Genomic DNA, 20718 nt, shown 5'->3' with positions numbered 1-20718 from the left:
TGGTTGTGAGCCACCAAGTGGTTGCTGGGATTTGAACTCAAGACCTCTGGAAGAGTAGTCAGTGCTCTTAACCACTGAGCCATCTCTCCAGCCCCAGATCAGTTTTTAAAAAGCAATAAAGGGAGCTGTGTCCCAGTTGGCAGTAGCCAGCCCCTCCATGTCTGATCGACTGTGACAAGAGGACACTCTGGGGTCTGTGTGAGTTCTCTATGTGATGCACAGCAGTGGAATTATCTAGTGTTACGTTTTTCTGAATATGTCTGTCACTGGGACATATTATTGTACTGGGCATAAAAGTGAGTCACTGAGTCGATGCCATGTGGTTTAAACATCAGACCACACCATCTGGTAGAAAAGACTCACTCTTTACAGAGTCAGCCAGAAGAAATGTTTTTTTTAATCAATGTTTTCATTATTGACAGACACCAAACCTCACCACCTCTTGCTCTTAACCCTTTACATATACAGACGGGTTTCTCCTTGGTTTCCCAGATCTTGTCTAAATTTATCCGAAGAAAAAGCCACTTTTCTCAGATCAAATCCAATGACTTTACCAGACGTACAAAAACCCTGTGAGGTGCAAACTAATACATTTAACATCTTGATGTAGTGGCAACACAAAGGTCGCCATAATATCACCATGATAAATTGTCAATATAAACAGTATTGAATACCAGAGGATGTGATGCCAACCAACCATACAAGAGACAAGTAGAAGTGCCTCCCTGCAGAGTCATGTGTGTGCATGTGTGTGCACTCATGTGTGTATGTCTGCGTGTGTTTGTATGCATGTGTGTTCACTCATATGTGTGTGTGTGTATGTGGGCACATGCACTCCTGCATGTGTGTGTGCATGTGTGTACATGTATATATGTGCCGGGCAGTGGTGGCATATGCCTTTAATCCCAGCACTCGGGAGGCAGAGGCAGGTGGATTTCTGAGTTTGAGGCCAGCCTGATCTACAGAGTGAGTTTCAGGACACCAGGGCTACACAGAGAAACCCTGTCTTGAAAAACCACAAAACAAAAACAAAAACATGTATCCATGTACAGCAGTCACTGGCTAGAACACAGGACTCTCTGGCAGTTATGCCAAGGTGTAAATTTCATTTGCTGTTTGGGTGTGTCCAGGGAAAAATGTGTAGTCTGTTTATCCTTTACTCCATAATCTTAGCCCAAGGGATTTACCAGATAGCAGCAGCACTATCAAGATCCCGAGTTCAGCTCTTCCCCAGAGCGTTCAGCATGTCCTGAACAGAGAATCCTTGGCCTCCCTCCCTCCTTTTCAGCCTCAGGAGGAAGTCCGGTGCCCATTCAGTTCCATTACAACACTCACCAAACTCCTCTCGTCTGGACTCAGATTGAAAGAAGTGAGGCTGTGCGGCTGATGGGTCAGGGTCTCCATGGGGCTCCTCCTGAGGTGTGCACTCAGACGTGTTCACAGTCCTCTGTGTGCGTGAGCACAGGTCTGAGCTAGCGTCACGGCTTCCCTTCATCACTGCTGCCCACTGATGGCCTCTGTATGGTTCAGTGGTTAAGAGCACTGGCTGCTCTTCCAGAAGTCCTGAGTTCAAATCCCAGCAACCATATGGTGACTCACAACTATCCGTAATGGGATCCAATGCCTTTTTTTTCTGGTGTGTCTGAAGACAGCTACAGTGTACTCATATACATAAAATAAATAAATACATCTTTAGAAAAAGAAAAGAAAAATGACCTTTGGTAAGACAGAAAAATTAAGATGTCTTGTTCCCTATGACATCCCTGCATGGAAGGTTCCACACTCTTACTCGGTACATATTTATCTACATGACTAGGTTACACACAGCCATACAGCCGTGTCTGGGATGACGTCTCTTCTCATGTCTGCTCATTTTCTGCTGAGACCTTGCACATCTTCCTCATTGTCCTCAGTTTCGAGTTTAGCTAACTCAGCGTTCAGTCCAGGACAATGTGCTCTTTAAAGCTGTTGCCTTCCATCTACAGCATTCCTATTTATCACCTTATTTTTATACATGGTCATTAAAATATAATTACATCACTTCCATTTCCTCCCTTTGGCCCCTTTCAAGTCTCCTCTCTTCAGCTCATTCCATGACACCCCGCCCCAATTCTCAAAGCAATAGCCTCTTCTTCCCTCTGATTATTATTGATACACACATGGGTGCACACATAATTATGTTATGCATGTGCATACACTACATATATGTGTGTATATATGCATCTAAATGCATTTGTGAGTATACACAAATATATAAATACAACCTGCGATCCTTTATCATACAACAGTAGCCCTTAAAGGAGACTATGCCAGTAGTCCAGCTGAAGGCCCGCCCTTGGCTTTTATTTGCCTCCTTGCCTCCCTAGGCTCTGCCATCAAGCTTATTCTCTCATTATCATATTATCTGCACACTGGAAAGTATACCTGAAGGATTAAATTATAATATGTATTCACTAGAGTACATCAGGAAAAATTGTATTATGCTTCATATCACGACTACATCAGGAGACGCTGAACAGTTAGTCGTTCCCATTAGTCAGGCTAAAATTGCCTGCTGAACTAGGAGGGGTGGCAGGCTGCTCTATAGGGATAGAAAATAACTTCAAATTGACAAATTATTCTCCAGACTCTGAATGTTTAGGCCAGTATCCTGATTCAAAATCTACAGCATAAGTAAGTAACACAAAGCAGACCGGTAAGTATGAGCCCAACAGCCAAAGGCAGGGCAATGCGCAGGGACGTGCCTCGTCTCATGGTCAGTCAGAACAGCACAGCATCCAGGGGCCTCTGCATTCCGTATCTGTGAGATAAAACCTGAAGTCGGAGCTAGGAAAGTCAGCCCTGGGTATCATGTAGTCTTTTGTAGTCTCTATCCTGCAAAGCTCCTCACGGGAGATGATCCAGGATTCTGCCTTCTCTTTTAATACTCACAAGCCACAGTGATAATGCCGGGCTTACACATGCAAATCCTTCAGAAACTGGAATGTACTTGATCCTCCCTGGAGGAGCCTGATCTAAGTACCTGTGTGAGCTGCAGTTGCAAGGTGGAAATTGCCAGCCCAACCAAACCGCAACCAAGCGCTTTGGTCTCATCTTCCCGTCCATCTATTCAATCTTTCCTCACTCTGGTGGCATAGGACTCTGTGACAAGGACTCCCTGCAGGTGACACTGAGACATCAAATGAGACCCTTTTGAGTATTCACACCATCGGGCCACCAGAGTATGATCCAGTGATCTTGTCAGCCATGACAGTTCACATTAGATTGTTCGCTTCTTCAGAATGAAAAAGGCACAGAGAAAACATAATGCTGTCTGCCCTCTGAAAGCTTTCCCCTGTCCCTACCAGGTAAAGAGGAGAATCAAGAAGCCTCCCAGGCCCCACATGGGAAACATGGAGTGATAGAGCTCTTCTGAGTGCTGAACAGAAGAGAAGGGACTTACTGCACAGCTGGTAGACACATAGCCCTTAACTACACAGTAGTCCACAAACTCTGTGTAAAAGATCCAGCCAGGCCTGGGAATGTAGCGCAGGGGCTTAGTGCTTGCCTGGAATGTGCAATAGCCTGAGAGCCAATGAGGTCTGACAGCCTCGTTAGCAGACTGGCTGGGGAAAAGCAGGGAACTAAGGGGCATTTCCTCTACCATTTACCTTTCACTCACCAGCTCCCTATCCAGTAGCCCCCTTTGTCTCTCCAGCATCCTTCCCTTTCCGTTCTACATCTAAACCTTCAAAAGAAGATCCTCGAAGAGAGACAAACGGAAAAGGAGGGTAAGATGAGAGGGCATGTCAAAGTGAACTACCAAAGTAAATTAAACAAAAATGTCCTCAGGAAACCCAGCAGTGTATACACTGAGCATACACCAGTTTTAAAAAGAAGAATTTAAAAAAAAATAAGGATGCTTATTTAGCTTAGAGTTGAGGGTCTTCAAGGGCATCTCAGGTCTACAGCTTTCTGTCTTGGCTTGCTCTAGTTTGGGGTCTTCAAGGGCATGGTGCCTACAGAGCTCCACCCTGGTGAGCGCCTTCCTCCTTCCCAGATGAGTCACATGGTGGTGGGCGGAGTGTGCATGGGGCTGGGGATTCAACTGAACAAGTTAGCAAGTAGCCAGAAAGGAGATAAGGAAGCGGGTGAGCCCGGACTCAACTCGGGCTTTGAGGCAGGCCAGCCAGTTGGTAGTTGGTCGGTTGTGAAAGCTACCAAGAGGCCCCAGGGAGGCATTTCATCCTTCTCAGCTGACCTGTGAACCTCCCAGAAGGACTGACAGCACTCCACAGGGTGTCAAGACTCCCACAGACACACCCAAACCTTTGCAGGACACAGCCCTCACTCTCTAGACAGTTAATTTAAGGGAGTCTGGCTCCAAGTGGGTTGAGCCTATCTCAGGAGTCTATAGACTCTCAGCGACTGATTTCTTTCTTTCTTTCTTTTTTTTTTTTTCAAGACAGGGTTTCTCTGTGTAGCCTTGGCTGTCCTGGAACTCACTCTGTAGACCAAGCTAGCCTCAAACTCAGAGATCCACCTGCCTCTGCCTCCCAAGCGCTGGGATTAAAGGCATTCACCACCATGCCCGGCAGCGACTGATTTCTTAGGGATCTTATTTTTAAAGTTCCATAGATTCTAGGACTGGGTCCTTGCCTCTGGGTTTCTTCCACATTCTTGATTCATCCCAAGTAAACTGTTCTTGGAATGAACTTCAACACAGCCTGCTCCAAGAATGCTAATCCTCATGGATTTTGGTCGGTGTCTGCTCATTTGTTTATTTAACAAATGGTGTCCAGGTACCTGTTATGGGTAGCACCGAATCCTTGGATATCATCACCCAAGGACCAGACACATTCCTCAGGGGGCCTACCCTCAGCAAACTTACAGGTTAGCATGACATGTGCCTGGATGGGGGTGTCTGAGTTAGGGTTTTATTGCTGTGAAGAGACACCATGACCAAGGCAACTCTTACAAAGGCAAAGATTTAATTAGGGCTGGCTTCAGAGGTTCTGTCCCTTATCATCATGGTGGGAAGCATGACAATATGCAGCAGACTTCACGCTGGAGGAGCCAAGAGTTCTACTTCTTGACCAGAAGGAAGACAGGAGGAGACTGCCATCCTCAGGCAGCCACCAGAAGGCTCTTTTCCATACTGGGTGGAGCTTGAGCCTAGAAGCCCTCAAAGCCTGCCTACACAATGACATACTTCCTCCAACGAGGCCACACCCCCTAATAGTGCCACTTCCCATGGGCTAAGCATATTCAAACCACCACAGAGGAGCCAAATCTGAGCAGACTCATGAGTAGCCATAAGCTGCCTTAAGTGTGTAGCACCATTGGTCCCTGGCAAATGAGAGGGAGGAAAATCCACTGATCTCTTCCTGTAAGGATCTACTAGCCCAGTCCAGCCTGGAGCTCCACCAACTATTCTTCAGCTCCATCCACTGTCCCTCAGCTCCACCCACTATCCCTCAGCTCCACCCACTAGCTCTCAGCTCCACCCACTAGCTCTCAGCTCCACCCATTATTCCTCAGAATAAGATGTCCAACATGAGCTCACACCTTGCCTCCAGGGACCCCAGAAATGACAAAATGGACAGGAGCTTTCACCTGGAGACTTTACCATCATGGATGGTAATTATCCCTCAAGATGGAAAAGGTGTGTGTGTGTCCTTGTTATGATTCATTTGTCCTGCTAAACTATTAAATTATGTTTGTTGAGGTAGTCCCATGAGGAATGTATCTGGTCCTTGGGATGTGTGTGTGTGTGTGTGTGTGTGTGTGTGTGATAGGCTGTGGTCCAGCTAATCCAGTAATGGCTGTCTACCAACAGAAAGTCCAAGGATCCAGTAGTCCTTCAGTCTGGATGTCTTGGCTGATCTTCAGTATACAGCAGGAGCCTGAAGAAGTAGGCTCCGATGCCGGTGCAGAAATGGACTTGCTGGAGAGAGCGAGAACAAGCTAGCACAGACAGAGCAAGCTCCCTTCTTCCATGTCCTTAGATAGGCTGCGGCAGAAGACGAGTCTCCCCACTTCAAAGAGCCAGATTAAAAGTGGGTCTTCTCACTTAAATGATTAAATTAAGAAAAACACAGTTGTGCTCAGCCACTGGGTTTCAGTTCATTCCAGATTTAGTCAACTTGACAACCAAGAGCATCTGTCAGAGCTTCCAGAAGGACAGGTTTATTTAGACTGAGTACAGACCATCATGGCAGAAGAGCGTGAGACGGGAGCCTGAGGCGGCTGATCAGACCCACAGTCTAAAATCTGAGAGGACTGCTGGGCTCGTGTTGTTCTCCTCTTCTTATTTAGCCCAGAACCCCAGCTCACTAGAAGTGTTTCCTAGGTAACTCAGGGTGGTTGTCCACCTCAGCTGACCTAGTCCAGTAACGCTCTCACACATGTGCCCAGGGGTTTGTCTCCCTCCTATCACGTTGACAATCAGTATTCATTATCACAGAAACTATGAGAAAAAGCCTGCTAAGTGAGAATGTGCCACAGTTGCACAAGCTAATCCCTTGGAGAACAGCCCTACCTTTCCAGCTGCTAACACACACACACACACACACACACACACACACACACACACACACACACACTTTATCATTAGAACATTCTCTGGTGAAGTTCCCCACAGCATCTAATGACTAGGACTTATCTGACCAAGGAAAACCATCAATATTTCTTGCAATGATAACAGTCCCATCTCCAACACCCTGCTTCACCCCAGCCAGACCTGTTCTCCTACATCAGAGGACCCCGTGCAACTAAGTAACCAGAGGCTAACACCTTGAGATGTTTCTCAGGGTCTCACAGCATCCATGACAGAAGCACAGTGCATTGGTAAATGCAATCTCTCTCCACTTTTCAAATCATCTCATCAGGATGACAAACAACACATGCCAGAGACGAAAGACCTAGGAAAGCATGTGGAAAGAAGATTGTTTCAGGGGCAATGGCCGCTTCTCCAGGAAATCCAATCAGATGTGAATAACATGTAGGTTTCAGGGAAGGGGAGGGGAGGGGCTAGGGAAGGGAGAGGAGGAGAGGGGAGGGGAGGGGAAGGGAAGGGAGGTGTTAGGGGAGGGAAGGGAAGGAGGTTTTCTCTGCTTGCTCTGGAAGTGACACACCCTTCCGCAAGCATCATGGGCATCTTGTGGTCTTTGTGCATGTCTAATATTATCAACAGCCTTTATATGGAGTGGGAACAGGCACACACTGCTCTTTGCTGCTTCTCATACATCAACAAATTTAACAGACATGTATTTGCTGAGAGTCCTGGGCATCCTGTATGACCTAATCAAGAGAGAGTCTTGCTTCGACAGAGGGCAGAAAAGTGAGCTGCATGTTTCTGTCTGCCTTTTAGGAGTGGCATCCCCCAAACAGACTTACATATAAATCCTGCTTCCTCATTACTTGGTAGATTCCTTAGCTGCCAGAGTGCTACCTCTGACTCATTGTGGTATTTACAGCAGTCTAAGAACAAGAGGAAAACTCAACCCCTCCCTAAAAGTCTGACCCAAGGAGGAGTCAGCGATCCCTTTTCCAGCTCTATCTAGGCGGGGTGTAGCATTACCCAGCCTTCCTGGGAAACTGTGTCCAGAGTGGTACTGGGATCTCAAGAAAGCAGCAAGCAGCTCCAAGGGAAGGCGGGCCCTAAAGAGTGAGCGCCAGCCCTCCATGGCCGCATCTGGTTGGTAGAGGTGCAAACAGTGAGGTGCAGAGGTACAAGTAGGTCAGTTGTGAGTCAGCCTTGGGGAATGGTTGGTAACCTAACCATCCCCTCCTCTGCCTGCCACCGAGTAGGTCACCTGCTCTTCTGGGTCCCAGGTGTGTAAGTGGTTTGTTGCTTGGTTTGGGTTTTTTTGTTGTTGTTTTTATTTGTTTGGTTTTGCTTTGGGGGTGTTTTTGTTTTGTTTGAGACAAGGTTGAGACAGAGATCCTCTTGCATCTGCCTCCCAAATGCAGAGATTAAAGGTGTGTACCACCATGCCCAGCTAAAACATACATATGATTCTTTTTTTTAATTTTTTTATTAGGTATTTTCCTCATTTACATTTCCAATGCTATCCCAAAAGTCCCCCATACCCTCCTCCCCACTTCCCTACCCACCCACTCCCACTTTTTGGCCCTGGAGTTCCCCTGTACTGGGGCATATAAAGTTTGCAAGTCCAATAGGGCTGGCTCTCTTTCCAGTGATGGCTGGCTAGGCCATCTTTTGATACATATGCAGCTAGAGTCAAGAGCTCCGGGGTACTGGTTAGTTCATAATGTTGTTCCACCTATAGGGTTGCAGATCCCTTTAGCTCCTTGGATACTTTCTCTAGCTCCTCCATTGGGGGCCCTGTGATCCATCCAATAGCTGACTGTGAGCATCCACTTCTGTATTTGCAAGGCCCCAGCCATATGATTCTTAATACTGACATAATTGCAACTTAAAAGTAAAATCTCTTTTTTCAAGAATAGTAACAGATAAAACAGTTGCCTACTTGAGCAAATCTCTCATGGATCTTTGATGTTATAAAAAAGCTAGCCGGGCTGGTGAGATGGCTCAACGGGTAAGAGCACTGACTGCTCTTCTGAAGGTCCTGAGTTCAAATCCCAGCAACCACATGGTGGCTCACAACCACCCATAATGAGACCTGATGCCCTCTTCTGGCGCTGTCTGAAGACAGCTACAGTGTACTTATATATAATAATAAATAAATCTTTAAAAAAGAAAAAGAAAAAAAACTTAAAAAAAAAAAAAAAAAAAGCTAGCCATTGGTTGTCTAAGGAACATGCAGGATGCTCCATCCACCCAGAGAATGCTCCTTGAGCTAAGGAGACTGAAGTATAAAATAAAATCAATCAGAAATATTCAGATATTGAGTCTCGAAAGTTTCACACAGCACTAAAAAGAGAAAATTAGATAAAGGACAAAGGTGGGTCTTTCAGAGAGACAAGCCATGAAGTCAGACACCCAACAGAGAGATGCTTGGAGAGAAAAACAGGCTGAGGAGATGGCTCAGAAGTGGTGAGCACCTGCTGCTCTTCAGGGGACCTCAGTTTGGTTCTAACCAAAGTCAGAGCTCACAACCATCTAACTCCAGCTCCAGGGGGTCCCACACCTCCGGCCTCCTTTGACGCCTGCATTCATACCCACATGCAGACACGCACACACCTATGCATTCATACCCACATGCGGACACTCACACACCTATGCATAATTCAAAACGACAAACATAAATCTTTTAAAGGTAGGAAAATGGAGAGGATGAAATTATAAATAATTTCGATGACATGGACGGTACCTGTCAGACTGAAGACCCTCAGTGTAGTCAACGAATATGAAGAGTCAAGTAGAAATCCAAACAGAATCTTACCATGACCCCGGCAGCTCCCAGAAGCAACAGTGACCCCTGGGTAAAGAGAACGTTACCAGAGCAGCACCAATGAAGACAGAGCATTGACTGCGTGCATTTTCAGTTAGAAAACCACCGTCACCCGAGATGGCTTCCTAATCAAAGGGTCAACCCAGGACAAGGGTGAGAATACGTCTTTTAAATCAGCTCTCTAAAACCCTCACTCCACGACCTCTTTCAGGGAAAGTAATGTGTGTGTGTGTGTGTGTGTGTGTGTGTGTGTGTGTATGTCCTGACGAGTTGTGATAGCTGTGTGTGCATAGCACTTCCTGGACCAGACCTGGCCCGATGTGCTTTACAAATACAAATCATTGGTTTAGTCTTTGCACAGGCCTGGGAAGTAAACACCGCTATTATCACCATTTGCCCAGTGAAATTGGGCCTGAAACGTCAGGTGCTCTGATCACATCTTAGCAAGGGCTGGTGGAAACCAGGATAAAGCTAAAAATAAAGAAAAGGGGGCCTAGAAAGATTGTGTAGTTAGTAAGAGTACTGGCTGCCCTTCCAGAGGACTCAGGTTCGGTTCCTAGCACCCACATGGTGGCTCTCAACTGTATGCAACTTTAGTTGTGGGGAATCTGACACCTTCTACTCACCTTCTCCTGGCTTCTTCAGATGCCAAATATGCACACAGTACACAGACATACATGTGCATGTATGTATAAATACATAAAAATAAATAAATAGACAAATATTTTAAAGAATAAGGAGGAGACAAGAGATAAGAAAGAAGACTAGGAAGGTGGCATCAAGCTCCGTCCAGTTTGTTCAGCACAGCTGTCTAATCTGGGCTTGAAGGAGGTGAGGAACCTGACTTCTAAATTGTCACGTGTATATGTCTGTCTATAACTAGGGCATAATTATGAAAATACTGATTGTCAATTTTGTGAATAGACGTTATTGTATGTAATGGGGTCTGAAGGAAGATAGCATTAAATAAGGTATATTCTCATCAGGATTTAAAGATAAATGAGAAGACAACTGAAAATGTGTAAAATCAAGCCAAGAATTCTATTAAGGCATTCTTTTTTTTTTTTTTTTGGTTTTTTGAGACAGGGGTTCTCTGTGTAGCTCTGGCTGTCCTGGAACTCACTTTGTAGACCAGGCTGGCCTGGAACTCAGAAATCCGCCTGCCTCTGCCTCCCAAGTGCTGGGATTAAAGGCGTGCGCCACCACGCCCGGCTCTATTAAGGCATTCTTTAGCTAAAGGACAAGCCAACAGTGGGATAACTTACAGATGTTTTTAATATTTGCCTTTTGAAAGTGGATTTGGGTGGGAATTTTAATTATTATCCAACTCTTTAAGTTATACTAATATAAATAAAGTTTTATTAGTTTTTCAATTAGGCACAAGAAAAGGATGACTAGCAAGAAGTTCGGAAGCTAACCACCAACTGCAGATAACATGAGAGACAATCTGCTTTAGGTTTCAAAAATCCAGAAACCCTAACGACTTCTGCAGGGATAGAGAGATGGCTCAGTGGTTAAGAACTCTTGCTGCTCTTCCAGAGGACCTGGGTTTGGTTCCCAGCACCAGGAGGATTTGGCCTCCTGGGCCTCCATGGGCTTCTGCACTCACAAGCACATACAGCTACACACAGTTAAAAATAATAAATCTCTTTTTAAAGTTACTTAAATTCAAGATGTGACTTGAAATATTGAGTATGGTGATGTTTTTTTAAAGCCTAAAACATGGCCAGGTGTGGTGGCACACAACTTTAATCCCAGTTACTTAGGAGGCAGAGGCAGGAGAATCGCAGTGAGTTCAAGGCCAGCCTGGTCTACATAGAGAGTTACAAAATAGCCAGAACTACAAAGAGAGACCCTGTCTCAAATACAAACAAACAAAACAACTTGAAATGTATATAACCATTAAAGCCATTTCATTTAGGATATCTATATTATACAAAATAACTACAACCAAATGCACGTAGCCTATGGCCTTTTGTATTTAAAATCAGAAGAGAAGTTGTCATGTGTGGATTATAAAACACATATAAAGTTTAAAAAAATTTTAGACCTCTTATTTTTATAACAAAATTATATATTAATTATATTATTATATTTTTATAATAAGAAAATGTTAATATGAGCTATTTAAGACCTTAGTGATATATTTGGATTTTCAAACTGGATTCAATTACTTTTTAAAAATGATTTATTTATATTTATTTTCTGTGTGAGTGATTTGCTTGCATGTATGTTTGTATACTATGTATATACCTAGTGCCTGCAGAGGTCAGAAGAGGATACTGGGTCCCCTGGAACTGGAGTTAAAAACAGTTGTAAGCAGCCACTGGGTGCTGGGAGCCAAACCTGGGTCACCTAGAAACAAAATAATAGTTTTTAACTGCTGATCCATCTCTCTAACCCCTCAACTTTTTTTGATTAAAAAATGAAATTTTAATTTAAAAGGAAGGCCTTGAAAAGAGAATTGATTTTACATACTAGGTCAGAGGCAACTGCGCTGTGCTGCTCTTACAGAGGACCCCCACATCAGCCACCTGCACCTCCAGCTCCAAGGGATCCCTCTGGCCAGTTCAGGCACTGTACTCATGATTAAAAATACGAAGAAATATATATATATATATATATATATATATATATATATATATATATATATATATATGTAAACATAGAACAGAAGGAAACAGCCCAATGTCATATAAGAATGTTTGTTTTTAATAAGTGAGTAAAATCCGGTATAACCCATCTCAAAAGAATATATTCCTTCTAATTTTTTTGTACTGGGACTCTTCTCAAACGTAGCTCAAAACCAACAGGCTGAAAACTGGAAATCTGTTGCCTGGAAACTGCTCAGTATGATGGGGGAAACCACATGGCAACATAAAATGGGAAGAAATGGGACTGGCCCTCTCCGAGGTTTAACTCTGAGAAGACAAAGAGGGAAGCCATGGAAGTCAGTCCTTGGTGCTCAGAGGCCTGGAGACCTCACACACTCTCACTCTGCCTTTTGGGCCCAGCTCAGCTGCCCCAAAGGACTCTGGGAATTTCACACCATGGGGTGACTTGAATGAACCCTTTCTCCCTACTTATAATTTACTTGAATGCCAGCAACAAAAATGCTTGCAGGTTGTCAACACTTGACAGGGATGACCTCTAAACTCTCTCTGAGAGCTTAACAACAGGAAACAGCCTCACCCTGCCTCATTACAACGGGCTTTAAGAAAATGACATTTCTCAAAATGAAATGTTACATGAATCACAGCTCTGAAATGCCAGGAGGAACACAGGCTGCAGCCCAACCCCCACATACAGGTATAAGAAATCCACTCTCAGAACAGTATCTGTGGCTTAAAGACACCCAGCACCAACGAGTGCCCTGGACAGGATCACAACTTCCTGATACTCCCCAAACCACCATTCAACAGCATGGTCCAAAGTCAGTCGAGACTTCGAAAACAGCTGCTGAAATCTGGGTATCTTTGGACCATGATGCTGCCTGAGATAGAGGAAGGCGCTCTCAGACCCCTTGAACATCCCTGGAGCTCGCTGAACTAGAGAATGGGAAGTTGGACCAGGCCTGGAATAGAGTCTCTGTGCAGTGGATCTCGACCTGTGGATTGCGACCCCCAAAGAGCATCAGAAAACACAGGCACTGACAGTAGCAAAACTATCGTTATGAGGTAGCAATGAAATAATTTTATAGCTGGGGGACAGGGTCACCACAACATGAATTAGAGGGTCGCAGCATTAGGAAGGTTGAGAAGCACTGCTGTAGTCTTCGAGCAGGAGGGACCATCAATGATAATCTGATGAAAGACAGATTAAGACACAGGAACCTCACGGACTCTTGAAGCCCTGGATGAGAACATGTCTTGGGTCAAAAGTCCCAGAATTGGTTTTAGGGTGTCCGAACAACCTGCTCTCCAGCAGAGTGACCTGAGCCTCTGCCCGTCAGTCTCTTCTGTTGCCTCTGAGATTGGCAGGTGTCTTAGTCAGGGTTTCTATTCCTGCACAAAACCAAGAAGCACGTTGGGGAAGAAAGGGGTTTACTCAGCTTACACTTCCACATTGCTGTTCATCAACAAAGGAAGTCAGGACTGGAACTCAAGCAGGTCAGGAAGCAGGAGCTGATGCGAAGGCCATGGAAGGATGTTACTGGCTTGTTTCCCCTGGCTTGCTCAGCTTGCTTTCTTATAGAACCCAGGACTACCAGCCCAGGGATGGCACCAACCACCCTTGATCACTAATTGAGAAAATGCCTTACAGTTGGATCTCATGGAGGCATTTCCTCAAGGGAGGCTCCTTTCTCTGTGATAACTCCAGCTTGTGTCAAGCTAACACACTAAACCAGCCAGAACATCATGCTATACAGGCCAGCTCTCAAAAGACTCCAGGTTGTTGCAGTAAATCTCCAACCCAAATATGCCCCAGCATGAAAACACAACACAATTAATATGAATATATGCTGTGCACCTAGACTGGGCAGATCCACTGCTACACTACCATCTTCCACAGCTATGAGACCACTTAGAACTTGCAGTTTCTCCAGGCCATGTGCTTCTGCTCTGCTTTTCTTCCTCCTCCTCCTCCTCTGTGTCCTCTTTCTCTTCCATTTTCACCTTCTTCTCTCTCCCAAGCTTCTGCTCCACCTTCCCATTTATCTGTCCAATCATCAGCTATCCTTTACTTTACAAATTAAGGAGGGAAGCAGGTTTACAGGAAATCACCTGAGTGCTGACTAGTTTGAAGCCTCTCAAAGGAGAATGGAATTAACAGCAAATATAATTAGCTCCAGGGCTATCCACAACACCACGTGACCTCTCTTGCCAAAGGAGGGAGCACCCATCCATGTACCTGGGCCCTGTGTGAGTGGCATTTGGGTGTGAATGTGACCGTGGTCTTTATTACCTCTCTTGAATACAATCTTTCTGAATTTGGAGAACCACTTCCCTGAGTTGGTGGGAAGCCAGTGTCTATTCCCCAGTATTACCTCCCCTCCCCCCACCCATCAGGGACTTACAGCAGCTGGACATGAATGGCGAGTCTCCTAGCATCTGGCTCCTCTGCCATTCTGCTCTGTATGTAACCAGCAGGCCTGTGAGGTACCCAGCTTCCCAGGCCCACCCAGCTCAATCCAGCTCCTTCTACCACCCCTGCCCTCAGCCCTGCTGCCTCTGCAAAGTGGAATTCTATTGTATTGTAGACGATTATCCATCAAACATTTATAAAGCCTGCTGTTTCCCCAAGCAAAATGCTACACAAAAGAACACAGATGAAGCACGGAGACTCCTCTCACCCACCTGATCAAGACCTGCTTGTCTCAATTTAAAGCCACCTGAATCTTAGCTGTATGCACAATACATATATTTCTACATCTCACTGCTGTCTACACTCTTTAAAGAGGATTTAAGCAGGGTTTCAAGATGGGAGAGAGAGAGAGAGAAAGGATGCAATTTCTATGGCAGATGCCAGTTTATGGGGAGTGGGGGTGTGGGTGTGTCCAGGTCGGTTGTGGGTTGGTCTGGTGTCACTATGTATCAAATGTTAAATACTGGCCACCAAGAGCCAAGATCTCCTTGCAGTTCCAACACGCACACTCTCACGTATACCAAATGATGTATGAATTTTGCTCACCAGTCTTCTCTGACTGGTTAAGTAAAAGTAGCTGACAGGGCTGGTGAGATGGCTCAGTGGGTAAGAGCACCCGACTGCTCTTCCGAAGGTCTGGAGTTCAAATCCCAGCAACCACATGGTGGCTCACAACCATCTGTAAGAAGATCTGACTCCCTCTTCTGGAGTGTCTGAAGACAGCTACAGTGTACTTACATATAATACATAAATAAATCTTAAAAATAATAAAAAAAAAGAAACCCTTAAAAAAAAAAAGTAGCTGACAGCCAATTACTAGGGAGAATAGGGGTAGGTGGAGCTTCAGTTCCTGGGGGTCACAGATGGGAACTATGAGATGGAGAGGAAAAGAGGGGAGAGGGAAGAAGAAGGAAGGGGAGAGAGTAGGCAGTCTCCATCAGACCAGATGGACCAGACTGATGGAGCAGAAAGACTCAAGCAGCAGGTAACATGGGGATCAGAGCTGGAAAATAGCCAGTGTGGAGAAGAAAATGACAGAGGCCACCTAGGAGAGGCTAAGGCTAGCAAGTGGGTTTTCTGGAGATGGCCCACCAGTTTGCATGTCCTACGATGGGTGAGCTCTGAGACGCAAGGTCAGCAGAGACTTCATCCCAGGATTGCTGCTGATATATCTTTTCTTCTGTCACTACTATATCTCCTAACGATTCCTGGGCATCACCTCACCCTGTTGGGTAGATTTCCTGAAGATCAACATGAAGATGTATTCTCAGATCATAATGCTGTATAGACAAACTGATGATTTCACAATGTCTGATAATGATTTTTATAGAACTCAAACTGTTACAAGTATCTCAAGCCTCCTATAGAATAAAGCCACAAATAGAGCCCTGTAAACCCTCACATGTCACAGGCTAATTGCACTAGGATAGAAAGCAAGCTTGGAACAAATTTGTGATCAAGGAAAACGTTCATTCTAGGTCAGGTCCAAGGATAAAACCATAGGTATGCACTATGATAAAGCAAGGCCATGTGAAACTGTTGCTTTGAACTTATAATGAGCTTATAGAATGAGACACTGCTTTGAACTTATTATTGACATACTTCTGTGGCTCCCCTTTTGTGTAACATTTTATCTATGAGGTAATTCTTTCTTAGCAGAGAGCTTTTTGCCTAAAAGCTATAAAAGGCTGAAAGCAATAATAAAGTTTTGGTGTAGCCATTCCTGCTTCACCAGGTGTTCATGTTGTCCATGACTTAACTTTCTTTCCTTCTCTTTTCTCTATGGTTCACAAAGAGTTAACAAACTCCTGGCCAGTGAGGGGCTCCTGAGCCAGAGGGAAAAGAGCCCTAGCAATCAAGCCTTCTTTTCTTAATCCCCTGCTGCTAACAGCAGGAGTTAATCGCCAGAAGTTGGGGCTTTTGGCCTTAGAGTTGCAAAGAGTTAAAGGAAGAGAAAATTTACAAATAGTAAACAACTTTCCCCCCTGCAACCACCAATGCCACCCACTGCTGCCTTCCTGGGAAACCCTGGATGCCAGGCTAGTGTGGCAGAAAAATAGTTTAGGGGTTGTCTTAGTTAGACTTTTATTGCTGTGAAGAGACACTATGACCAAAGCAACTCTTTTTTGTTTTTTGTTTTTGGTTTGTTTGTTTGTTTTTGAGACAGGGTTTCTCTGAATAGCCCTGGCTGTCCTGGAACTCACTTTGTAGACCAGGCTGGCCTCGAACTCAGAAATCCTCCTGCCTCTGCCTCCCAAGTGCTGGGATTAAAGGTGTGTGCCACTACCTCTCGGCCCAAAGCAACTCTTATAAAGGACAACATTTAATTGGGGCTGGTTTACAGGTCAGAGGTTCTGTCCACTATGATCATAGCGGCAAGTATGGTAATGTCCAGGCAGACATGGTGCTGGAGATGGAGCTGAGAGTCCTGCATCTTGATCTGGAGGCGTCGAGAAGGAGAAGGTTCTCTTCCGCATTGGGTGGATCTTGAGAATAAGATCTCAAAGCCCTCCCCAACAATGACACACTTACTCCAACAAGGCTACACCTACTTCAACATTACCACACCTTCTAATAGTGCCATTCCCTGGACCACATATTCAAACCACCACAGGGGTAATCATCTAGTAATCATGCTAAAGCTGGTTAAATAAATTGATAAGAAGCTGCCTCAATTATTGAGGGCTGGCCAGGTCATAAGATTAACTAACAGAGTTATTAAATGTTCTACAACATCACAAGTCTTTTAACGGGAGGCTCATTTGCACTTGTAAGTTGCTGATTGCCCCTAAGTAACTTCTTTATGGGAAGCTCAAAGCTCAGTGGTTAAGACCATGCACTGCTAGTTTCCAGTACTTAAGTGTGGTGGGTACAACAAACTGTAACTCCAGCTTCAGGGGATAGTACACCCTCTTCTGGCCCCTGTGGGCACTGCACACAGGTACACACGTGCAGACACACATAATTAAAAATAAAATCTTAAAATTGGAAAAAGAGCAGGAAGCACTGAGCTGCTAGGGCTAGAGATGTGAAGGTTGGGACATCAGGTACTTATGATGCTTCTCCGAGTCCTAGGTCTGACCATCCTGCTCTCCTGCCTCCCTATCAGAAGGTCAGCTGGGCATCAGGGAGCTTGGCCCTGACGGACCCTCCTCTTTGCAACATCATGGCTGGATCCTAACCTCCTGCCCCAGAACTTAGATAAGGAAAATAATTGTGAAACAAAGATAGCAGAAGACCCTTGAGAGGAGGTTTATTTCGGCTTATTGGTCCAGGTCACAATTCATCACTGAGAAACTCCAGCCAGAAAGTGAACCAGAGGCCATGGAGGAATGTGGCTTATTGGCAGCTCCACACACACACACACACACACAGCCCAGTCTGATGGAGGTGTTCATTAGTTGATGGTCCCCTCTTCCCAGGTGGCATTAGCTCAGGTCGAGTTGACAAAAGCACAGACCAGACCAGACTAGCTCACCAGCACAGAGCAACCTCATCCGAGTGCCTGAGTCTTTGTCTTCTGTTTTGTGCTATCTGAGAGCAGAGATGGAACACTCAGGTCTCAGACTGGAAGCACCTTGATTAGTGACTGGAGACTAAGAAAGGCTGCTAAATCTCTCTCTTCTCTGTTTAGTACCACTGAGGAGTTAAACAGCCATATCCCTCCCAGTAGGTCGCTAGGTCGTACAGGATAGACTCTGTGTCCCTCAGGCTGGGAATGTGTTGTGCTTCTCACCCTTCACTAATGTGCCAACGAGGAATAGAGCAAGCTTATCACTGTTTGTTAAGTTTGTCTCATTAACACATGCACGGGGTGGGGGTGGGAGGACTAAGGAAAGACCGAGATAGGACAACCGCCCATAAGCTCCCAGGAAAAGACTACTGTGCGTGCAGGATCAGAAATATTGTGCATTTCAACACAAACGTACCCAATAATGGAGCTTTTTTAACTTTCTGAAACTCACGTTCATCAGGGTTCCCACTCCATAGGGCAGTGGTGACTGAGGTTAGATCTGGGCTAAATCTCTCTTATGTCTACTGCCGCCCAGCATAGACACAAACCCCGATCCTCCCCACTCAGGCCCTCTGATCTTCTTTCTCCTCTGCAAAGAGCTCCCAACCCCTCTGAGGCTGAGCTCCTCACCCCTCACCCTCTCGTGCACTCTCGACTCTCACCTGACTTTAACGTTGGGAAGCAGGGTAGAGCTGATAAGAGGCGAATTTACCAAGATGTCCATCAAAAGCACGTGCCGGGTGTCCTGGCCCCTGCCACAGCCCACCCCTTTTCATTGCGAATCAGTTGGCAGCACGTGTGCAGGTCTCAGGTTTCTGGTAGAGGGCTCCCTTCTCCGACAGAGCTTTCCTGCCCAGGGTGTTAAGGAACTGCTCATGTGGCCCGCCCCCTTAGGAAAATCCTCCCTGCTTCTTTCGTCTTACTCCTTCTAACTCTGCCCTTCACCCTGGCGCTGACACCATCTCTCCATCTCCCTCCTAAATAGCCCCTTGCCGGGGTTTGCAGCTCTCTCGCTTGTCTGTATGCATCCTGCCTGGGTCCACAGCTCACCAGTGCTTTCTGAGCAAGCCTCGGGCTTCTCCACGCCCTTCTTGATGGCACCTCCCCAGTGATGTTTCCTCCAATTCCAAGTGGAGGGGGCCAATCTGAGGAGGCCCAGCTGACATCTTAGGCTCCCAGGATCACCTGACTTTGCACTAGTATTTTTTCCATGTCACAGTCACTTGGAGGCCAGGGTCAGTGCGGCAGCTCCTAAGTGTGCTGCCCACCTCTGGGTACCACACAAGCTTAGAAACTGCCTGAGGGACCCACGGCAGCAGGTCAGTCATAAATACCTCAGTCTGTGGCTGCCCTCGGGGGTGTAGTATGCAGACAGTCACACAGCCGCGGACCAGAGAAAAGTCCTTTGCAGTTTTGAGTCTAGTTGGGGATGTTTTATGAGTCACAGAGACGGAGATGGACAGACCCTCTTGGGAGTTGTACACTCGGAGACAATAGCGGTTTCCTCTAGGACTTCCGAAACTCAAAAGCAGTCCCCAATGCTAGCAAGATTGTCACAGAAACAGAAGCTCTGCTTACCAGCAATCATGGACAAACTACTTCTGTCTCCAGCTGTGATACCAGAGGCATAGACTGACCCCATGCTCACCTGACTTGTCTCAACTGTCACAACATCTGGGGAGTGGTGTGAGTAAAGTAACTATCTTCTACCAGTGTGGTCAGCCCTGCCTTTGAAAGGTTCCCTCTTCTGCTCCCACCCTGCCTTGGAACACCAATAGTGACGATCTCTACCAATCTGATGAGGATGTTGGCTTCTGGGAGATGCTCCCTCCCCGTCCACACACTCTGCAAGACAAGGAAATCACTATGGGCAGTGGGGTGTTAGCCATGTCAACTAATCAGACCAATGTCATCCCTCAGAAACTTCTCAGAGACTGTTGGAAGCTACACACACACACACACACACAAACAAGACCCCAAAGGCATAGGAAAACTACAAGTGCCGGTAAGTTCAGAGGCAACATCTCCCCCCCACCCCTACCCCCGACACACACACAAACTTTAAAAAAAAAAAAAAACATTCAAGACCCAGGATCGTTTTTTAAATCCTGACTTAGTCACGCTCATTATACCTTGGCATTCAAACCTGCCAAGTTTATAAACCATGTGCTTCATTTCCCAGCCAACACACATCAGTCAGTATTTGAATAACACTTTCAGAGTAGATATGTGCTCATAACCACAAACTACCAGGTAACGAACTGACAAATCCTCTCTTTTATCTTCTAAACACATACTGTTCTCTGTGCTCCAAGTGGAGAAATAGCTGGTCAGTGTAATGGTGCAGAAGCCCATAGGCGAAAGATAAGCATGGGCTGGAGAGATGGCTCAGTGGTTAAAAGCATTGGCTGCTCTTCCAGAGGACCAATCACCATTCCAATTCCCATCACCCACATGATAGGTCACAACCATCTGCAACTCCAATTCCAGGGGATCCGACACCCTCACACACACATGTTGATAAAACACATATAAAAATTATAAGATAATCTGTGGTAGGTTGGTGGAGGGAAAGAGCCTAGGGAGAACACGGTGACAACCATGACCTTCAAAATTCACCTCTATACATAGATGCTTTCAATTACTGCACTCTACCTGTTAAGGATGCTCCCCCGTGCATGGGCAGCAACTGCCAGCAGGCGTCCATCCAGCTTCAACGGCGCCTTAGAAACTCTTTCGGTTTTGGTTTTTGGAGGTTTT

The sequence above is a fragment of the Mus musculus genome, chromosome 13 (assembly GCF_000001635.26).
Source record: "Mus musculus strain C57BL/6J chromosome 13, GRCm38.p6 C57BL/6J".
Classification (NCBI taxonomy): Eukaryota; Metazoa; Chordata; class Mammalia; order Rodentia; family Muridae; genus Mus; species Mus musculus.
The sequence above is the reverse complement of the archived record's forward strand: the minus strand, read 5'-3'. Positions refer to the sequence as shown.